This window comes from Bubalus kerabau, chromosome 2, assembly GCF_029407905.1.
Source record: "Bubalus kerabau isolate K-KA32 ecotype Philippines breed swamp buffalo chromosome 2, PCC_UOA_SB_1v2, whole genome shotgun sequence".
In the NCBI taxonomy this organism is placed as follows: Eukaryota; Metazoa; Chordata; class Mammalia; order Artiodactyla; family Bovidae; genus Bubalus; species Bubalus kerabau.
Genome location: NC_073625.1, coordinates 18332762 through 18339923, shown reverse-complemented (window position 1 = coordinate 18339923; position 7162 = coordinate 18332762). Strand labels below are relative to the sequence as shown.

Below are 7162 nucleotides of genomic sequence, written 5' to 3'. Positions count from 1 at the left end.
GTTAAACTCAAGTGAAATTAAATTTAGTACATTTATAACAGTGGTGTGATGCCAGTTAAATAAATGTCATTTATTCTGTTTTCATCCATCCATTGTCCATCAGTTAGATGGACATGTACGCACAGACACTTGCCCCCTCTGGAAAGCGAACGTGTTAGTCGCTCAGTCGTGTCTGCCTCTTTGTGGCCCCATGGACTCTTGCCCGCCAGTCTCCTTTGTCCATGGGATTCTCCAGGTAAGAATACTGGAGTGGGTAGCCATTTCCTTCTCCAGGGGATCTTCCCGACCCAGGATTGAACCCGGGTCTCCTGCGTTGCAGGCGGATTCTTTACCATCTGAGCTGACAAAATCTTCTTTTTTCTAATTCTCAATTTGCAAGGGCTTCCAGGGAGCCCACCAGACAGGTTTGAAATGTGTTCCCGGCAGCTGGGAGATACAGGGAACTGGGGTCTGATAACCGAAGGGCAGTTCCAGAGAGTGGGAGAAGGACTCCCAGCTGCTCTGGTGGCAGAGCTGGGAGCGGTGCTGGCTCTGTAGGGAGCAGCCTGCTCTCCTAGGGTTCGTCTGGGTGAGCGGTGTGTGCTTGTTTCATGTGGACCAAGCGGGGGCGATGCCTGGTGTGGGCTCTTCTGGGAGCCGGTGGTCTAGGGTTGCCTGATAGACCGAGGACACCTCAGCACGAGGAGTCTGGTTGCACCCCTCTGGATGCCCAAGGCTTTTCTTTCTGGAGTCATGGGAACTTCAGGGACCTTCTGATGAGCCCCTGAAAAGTACCACCACAATCTATGTGAAGTTAACAGCCAAACCCATCTGGAAATACCAGTTGAGCAAGAACCTCAGTTGACTGTAGCTTCACCATAGGAGAGAAAGTAGTTAGGAGACAGTAGATGGCAGAAGAAGCCCCTCTTCTGAATTGAAGGCAACGAAATTTGAAGGATGGAGAAAATGTAACACGAAGTCAAATTTGGGGACTTTCCACATTATTATGCGACTAGGTGTCTTAACTTTTGAATTGAGGCTTTTCTTATGACCAAAAGTCACTGGAGGATATTTTGTTATCTTCCAGGAGTTAAGAACATTCTGTGTACCTGCATCCAACCATATGTTTACCATGGTGTCTGGCATGTTTTTGCTGCTCTTTCTCGAATGTTCGCCATCGATGGAAACTCTGCTCTCCCTTGAAAGCCCAGTTCCAATGTCATCTTTATCGGGAAACCTTCAGGGATCTACTGAAATGAAACTTCTGCTGACTCCTCTATACTCTCTGAGCACATTCTTTTTTTTTTTTTCTTGGTTTAGCACAAAACAGACCCTCCCTAGAATTTCACTCTCTGTCTAGACTAAGCTGCAGCAATTTGCTAACACGGAAACAAACCGGTTCTCTCTCTTTTGCATCTGTATCGGTCTCTCTATGCTCATGGGAAAAGGAGAGCGGTATCACTTCAAAACTTGATGGAAAAGCAAATTAAATTCTTAGCCCTGAGGCCAGTGAAATCGTGAACCATCGCCTTCACCAGCCCAGCAAGGGTCCTCACTCCACGAGATTGGCATTTAGGAAACAGGAGCACAGCTGAAGTGAATATGTTTTATTTACGCTTTTCACCTGGGACAGACTGCGAGCATCAGCGCGGCCCTGCCTTTTCTGTGGACTTTGGCCTTCCCTGTAATACAGTCCTTTGTTCTGTGCTGAGAGCCCCTTCCTACCAAGTGATGTCGGCCAGGGGCTACATAATACTGCGGAAAATGGAACGAGGGCTAGAAACGGGTCATATAAAATTTCAGGACCTTGTTGAAGTGATAAGTCGCTAAATTAGAGACACTGTGACTAGGATATCGATGGAACTGGGGTTTTACTTTGTGTGATGTTTTATGGTGACTGGGAAATGTCTGCCTCAGTGAACCCAGTTTTTAATATCTACAGGAACAGGAACAGTCCGGTTGGCTAACACTAAATAGAGAAACAAGATGTGCCACATTTAGAGATGATGGTGTGTTCTCCCCAGAATGGGCAGACTTGGCGATGGTTAGAAACAGTTTGGTAAGAAGGAAAGGCAATGAGGAACTGTACCCCTGCACCCCACCCCCTGGAAAATTTAGAGCAAATTCTCAATTAAATGGTTCAACTTGATGAACTGCTTCAGTGAAATTTTCAGTTTGTTAAAGACAAACAAAAACCTTCAGTGGCTTAATACAAAAATGGCAGCTCCCCTGCACAAGGGAAGGAGGCTCTTCTAGTACTGAAATAAAGAGAAACAAAAGGAAACAAGAATCTTCTCTTCAGAAGTGACTACAAAGAATTTCATGCAAATAAGTAATATTTAACTGACTCCCAAATACCTATGAGCCTAAATATTTTGCTAGGTGACCTGTGAAAAAATGGAAAAGTCCAAATCACTAGTGATTGTACTTTTGGAAGAAATGTGTGTTTAATATCCTGAAGGGATCTTTCAGTGCAATAAAGAAATGGACTTTCTATGCAGATAATTGGAAAATCTAGAAGATGCATTTAGAGGGCTTGTGAACACTTGAAAAATCCTGTTTTCTGCCATAAATGGTATAGTTTTGGGTAGGTGAAACATTTTAATAAAATGCTCTCATATATGAATTTTCAAAGCTATTTTCTGAGCTGTTAAGCATTATCCTTTTCTGCATTGAAAACTTTGTTATAAAGAGCAGACTACTTGAAAAACAGGTGATTCCTTTTCATAGTCTTACTTTTAGTGTGAGTAGAAAAGATTGCTTTCAGCTTTCCCGACTCAGTGATGGGATGTTACTCTTCCTGGCTTTATCTCTCACCCACTTTATTGTAACTGGGGAGGGTTCGGTTGCAAGATTTGTGTCTTTCTATACATTATTTCGGAGAAGGCAATGGCACCCCACTCCAGTACTCTTGCCTGGAAAATCCCATGGACAGAGGAGCCTGGTGGGCTGCAGTCCATGGGGTCGTGAGGAGCTGGACAAAACTGAGTGACTTCACTTTCACTTTTCACTTTCATGCATTGGAGAAGGAGATGGCAACCCACTCCAGTGTTCTTGCCTGGAGAATCCCAGGGACGGGGAGCCTGGTGGGCTGCTGTCTATGGGGTCGCACAGAGTCGGACACAACTGAAGCGACTTAGCAGCAGCAGCAACAGCATACATTATTTGCTAAAAGTAATGGGAAGAAAACATTATAACCTGATCATAAAAAGTCTCCTTTCCTAGTCTTATCAGGAAAGACAATCACAAACAGAACTAAAAAAAAAAAATTATTTTATCGGTTACTAATGTAACAGTATACTACATAGTCTTGTGCTTTAGCGTGCCAAAGTCAAGCTGTCATCTTTGAGCTGCAAAAATGGGTGGGTAGGAGTCCCAAACAACTGGGTAGAAGAACAGAGATCTAAACTTTTTCACAGACATTTCCAGAAAGACCCCAGTAGCAACATGGCAACATTGGAGGCAGCTGCCTGCCAGGCTGAGGGCGTAGACTGTAGACAGAGTTTGTATTCCTGGTTCTGCCGTTAACTAAGTGCGTCCCTGCATCACACTCACCTCATTTGTAAAATGAGAATAATAATAGTGATCGTTGTTATTGTTCAGTCACTTAGTTGTGTCCGACTCTTTGTGACCCCATGGATTTGCAGGACACCAGGCCTCCCTGCCCCTCACCAGCTCACTACTACTACTAATAATAACCTACACTGTAAGGTTGCGAGAGACAATATACAAACAGTGGCCAGACCATATATAAGAACAGAACTCTGACCCACGATCCACGGCACCTGGCCAAGGAAACCAACCTGTTATCTACAAGAAGCCAGCCTACCATCTCCAAGTCAGACTGGTGAGTATCAGATCACTTTTTCTAGCAAGGACTCCAGGAAGCCAAACAGTAAGCCCTGTAACAATTGGCCCCGAAGAGCCCGGACTTGATTATTAACCTAATTTTTTTTTTTTTTTTTGGTATATCTGGGTTTTTTATTTTTTATTTTTTTTAAATTTTATTTTATTTTTAAACTTTACATAATTGTATTAGTTTTGTATTAACCTAATTTTTGGCCCTGCTTCCAACTGAGGACCATCCAGAGAAAAGCAAACAAGCCTCTCGCCCATCACCTAGCTGCTGCCCTTCCACTCCCCACCACGCCCGGCCAGCAGCCTTGGGTCAGGGCATACTGGAAGCTGGCCCTTTTCCCACTGTCAACCCTTCCCACTCCTCTGCCTGCCTTCAAGCCTCCGCCAAACACAATTGACGCTGGGTGCCTGCCTTGCTCCACGGGCTCCGGATAAAGAGCCTCTGCTTGCTCTGCTTTGGATGGTCTTGGTTTATCTCTCAGCTCTCCTGAAGTCCCTCAGAACCTGGCTTTCCTGTCCCTGCAGACGCCTGGCTTCACCAGGAGCAGAACCACACACAGGGGCCCCATCCCTTCTGCTGGAGGCTTGTCCAATCTGGGAGGACACGGTCAGTCAAGTGCTGGGTCTCAATTCTGCTCTCTTCGCGCTGAGTTTATTTATTCTCAGTTTGGTACCAGGTTTCATACCAAACTGAGAATAAATCGGTTCCCATTTGTTTGGCATCCTTGGTGGAGTCAGATCATCCCCTTACACCACTTGCTGTCCTTTGCATTGCTGTGTTGTGTTGCACTGTGCTGTTAAAACGTTGTTCTAAGGAGACTCAGGTTAAAACAGGGGCACAAGTCCCGAAAGCCTGCTGTTTGAACCTGCCTCATGGATTTTGCAGTTCTCATTGGACAGGCATCTGCTTGGACAAACTTTGCTGTGAATTTCACAAATAAAACCAGCTGAGGTTTTTCCTTCCATGTCAGTTTTGTGTCCAGAGGGCTTGACTTTCATGGAGAGAGAACATTCTCTGGTTTTCCACCTGAGGTTGCTGGGAGGGGTATAGATAGCTCTATGTTTTCACTTTGCCATGCTATCGGTTACTTGGGGTCGACCTTGATCTGAACATACTAAAAGAAAACCCTGCTGCTGTTGCTAAGTCGCTTCAGTCGTGTCCGACTCTGTGCGACCCCATAGACGGCAATGCACCAGGCTCCCCCGTCCCTGGGATTCTCCAGGCAAGAATACTGGAGTGGGTTGCCATTTCCTTCTCCAATGCATGAAAGTGAAAAGTGAAAGTGAAGTCGCTCAGTCATGTCTGACTCTTAGCGACCCCATGGACTGCAGCCTACCAGGCTCCTCCGTCCATTGGATTTTCCAGGCAAGAGTACTGGAGTGGGGTGCCATCGCCTTCTCCGAAAGAAAACCCTATTAGTCTTAAATTGCAAGCCGTTGCGATTAGCTTGAAGAAATCTTGCCGGATCCCACTTGGTCCCGCCCAGACACGTCCCACTGTTTGCCGTTTGTCCCTTCGTAGCCCCCTGGGTTATCAGATTGCCTGTCGTGGCATCGCGGTGCTCGTGTTCAGGTGACTTTGAAAGTGGAAAGTGAAAGGCGCTCAGTCGTGTCTGACTTTTTGTGACCCCATGGACTATACAGTCCATAGAATTCTCCAGGCCAGAATTCTGGAGTGGGTAGCCATCCCCTTCTCCAGGGGATCTTCTCAACCCAGGGATCGAACCCAGGTCTCCCACATTGTAGGCGGATTCTTTACAAGCTGAGCCATAGGGAAGCCCTCAAGTGACTTAATAATAGCCCCAAATGCCAGAGTCAGTGATGCTGGCAATTCGAATATCCTGAAGAGAAGCTTTAAGGTGCTTCTTCAAAGCGGAAAGATGAAAGTTCTCGACTTAATAAGGAAAGACAAATCCTATGCTGAGGTCACTGAGATCTACTGTAAGAAAGGATCTTCTGTCTGTAAAACTGTGAAAGGAAAAAGAAATTCATGTTTGATGTATTGTTGCACATCCAACTACAGAAGTTACGGCCACAATGCATGATGCATGCTTAGTTAAGATGGAAAAGGCATAAATTTGTACAATATGATGTTTCCAGAGAGACCAGATTTATATAACTTTTTATTACAGTATATTGTTATAATTGTCCTATTTTATGATTAGTGATTGTTGTTAGTCTTATTGTTCTTAATCAATAAATTATACTTCATCATAGGTATGTGCATACAGGAAAAAAAATGGTATATTTAGGGTTCAGTACTACCCATGGTTTTGGGCATCCACGGGGGTCTGGGGATGTATCCATCGTGATAAAGAAAGACCACTGCCCATTCATGCCCAGCGCTGCCAGATTTCATAGGTTTGTCTAGGTCCACATCTGCTCCTCTGCCTGGAAAAACTCCTGCATCTTTCCTGTGCCCTTCTCGAAATACCGATTCTCATGCCTGTCTTTCTAGATGGCGTAACTTTACTGAGGTTAAGTTGGGCTTTTAGCGGCCACTCAGAGAGCATTTGACTTGAACAAAATTGTTCATTTGAGAGGTGCTTTAGAAAAGAAATGAGAAAAGTTTTTGAAAGCCCAGAGGGCAGTGTTGTTTGGATTGGTAAGGAGAGACCTCCAAAAAAAAAGGTTCTGAGCCAAACATTGCTTAATTATAAGATTCTTTGGTCAAGACTAACAAGCAGTTGGACAAACGTCAGCAAGAACAAACTAGACTCACTCCCCTGGTTACTCCCTCACTCCTGTTTTCCAGTTGCCTCCCTGGCTCCAGCTCTCCTTCTCCTGAGTCCTTTTGATCTCTTTCCCCTTCCCCATGTCCAGACCCTTTGTTTTGTCAACAATGCTCCTAAAATCCCCAAATGTCAATTACTTTTAAAGATTCATCCTTCCCCTGAGCCAGGTCTGAAAGCAACTATGGAATTTAAACTTTGGATCTGAGTTGAAGTAAGAGCTGTAATGAAAGATTCCCCCAAACCTGAACAAGACCAGAAAACATTCATAGAAGAATTTAGAATTCCTTTGAGTACATAGGACCCAGGGTTATCTGACTTGCATCAACTTATATACATACATGTTAGCTGGAGCGTCAGATGCTAAATTCTGAATGGTGGAAGCTGATTGGACTAACTCAGAACCCCAGCCTGGTAGGGATCATAGGATTCCTCTTTTCACAGTGAACGTTGCGGTCAAAAATGGGCTAGAAAATGAGGTCAAAGTCTCTTAAAAGCTATCCCTGAAACATTTCCAATAAAAGATGATTGAACCACAAATCAGTCATGCAAACAAAAAGATGAAATTGCAAAAGAAGAGTTTGGTGATAGAC

At 44.7% G+C, this 7162-nt stretch overlaps 1 long non-coding RNA gene across 6 annotated transcripts in view; it reads left to right on the top strand.

Annotated features, from left to right (window-relative positions):
- Positions 1–93: 93 nt before the first annotated feature.
- Positions 94–7162, top strand: part of LOC129643061 (uncharacterized) — a 46625-nt gene continuing 39556 nt past the window's right edge. For 2 of the 6 annotated variants that reach the window (XR_008710052.1, XR_008710049.1), the window contains exons 1-2: positions 94–3826; positions 4363–4444. This is a non-coding gene — a long non-coding RNA (uncharacterized LOC129643061). Of the gene's footprint in view, positions 3827–4014; positions 4445–7162 lie in introns of those variants that run through there. The other 4 variants (XR_008710050.1, XR_008710047.1, XR_008710048.1 and 1 more) reach the window with 3 other exon arrangements.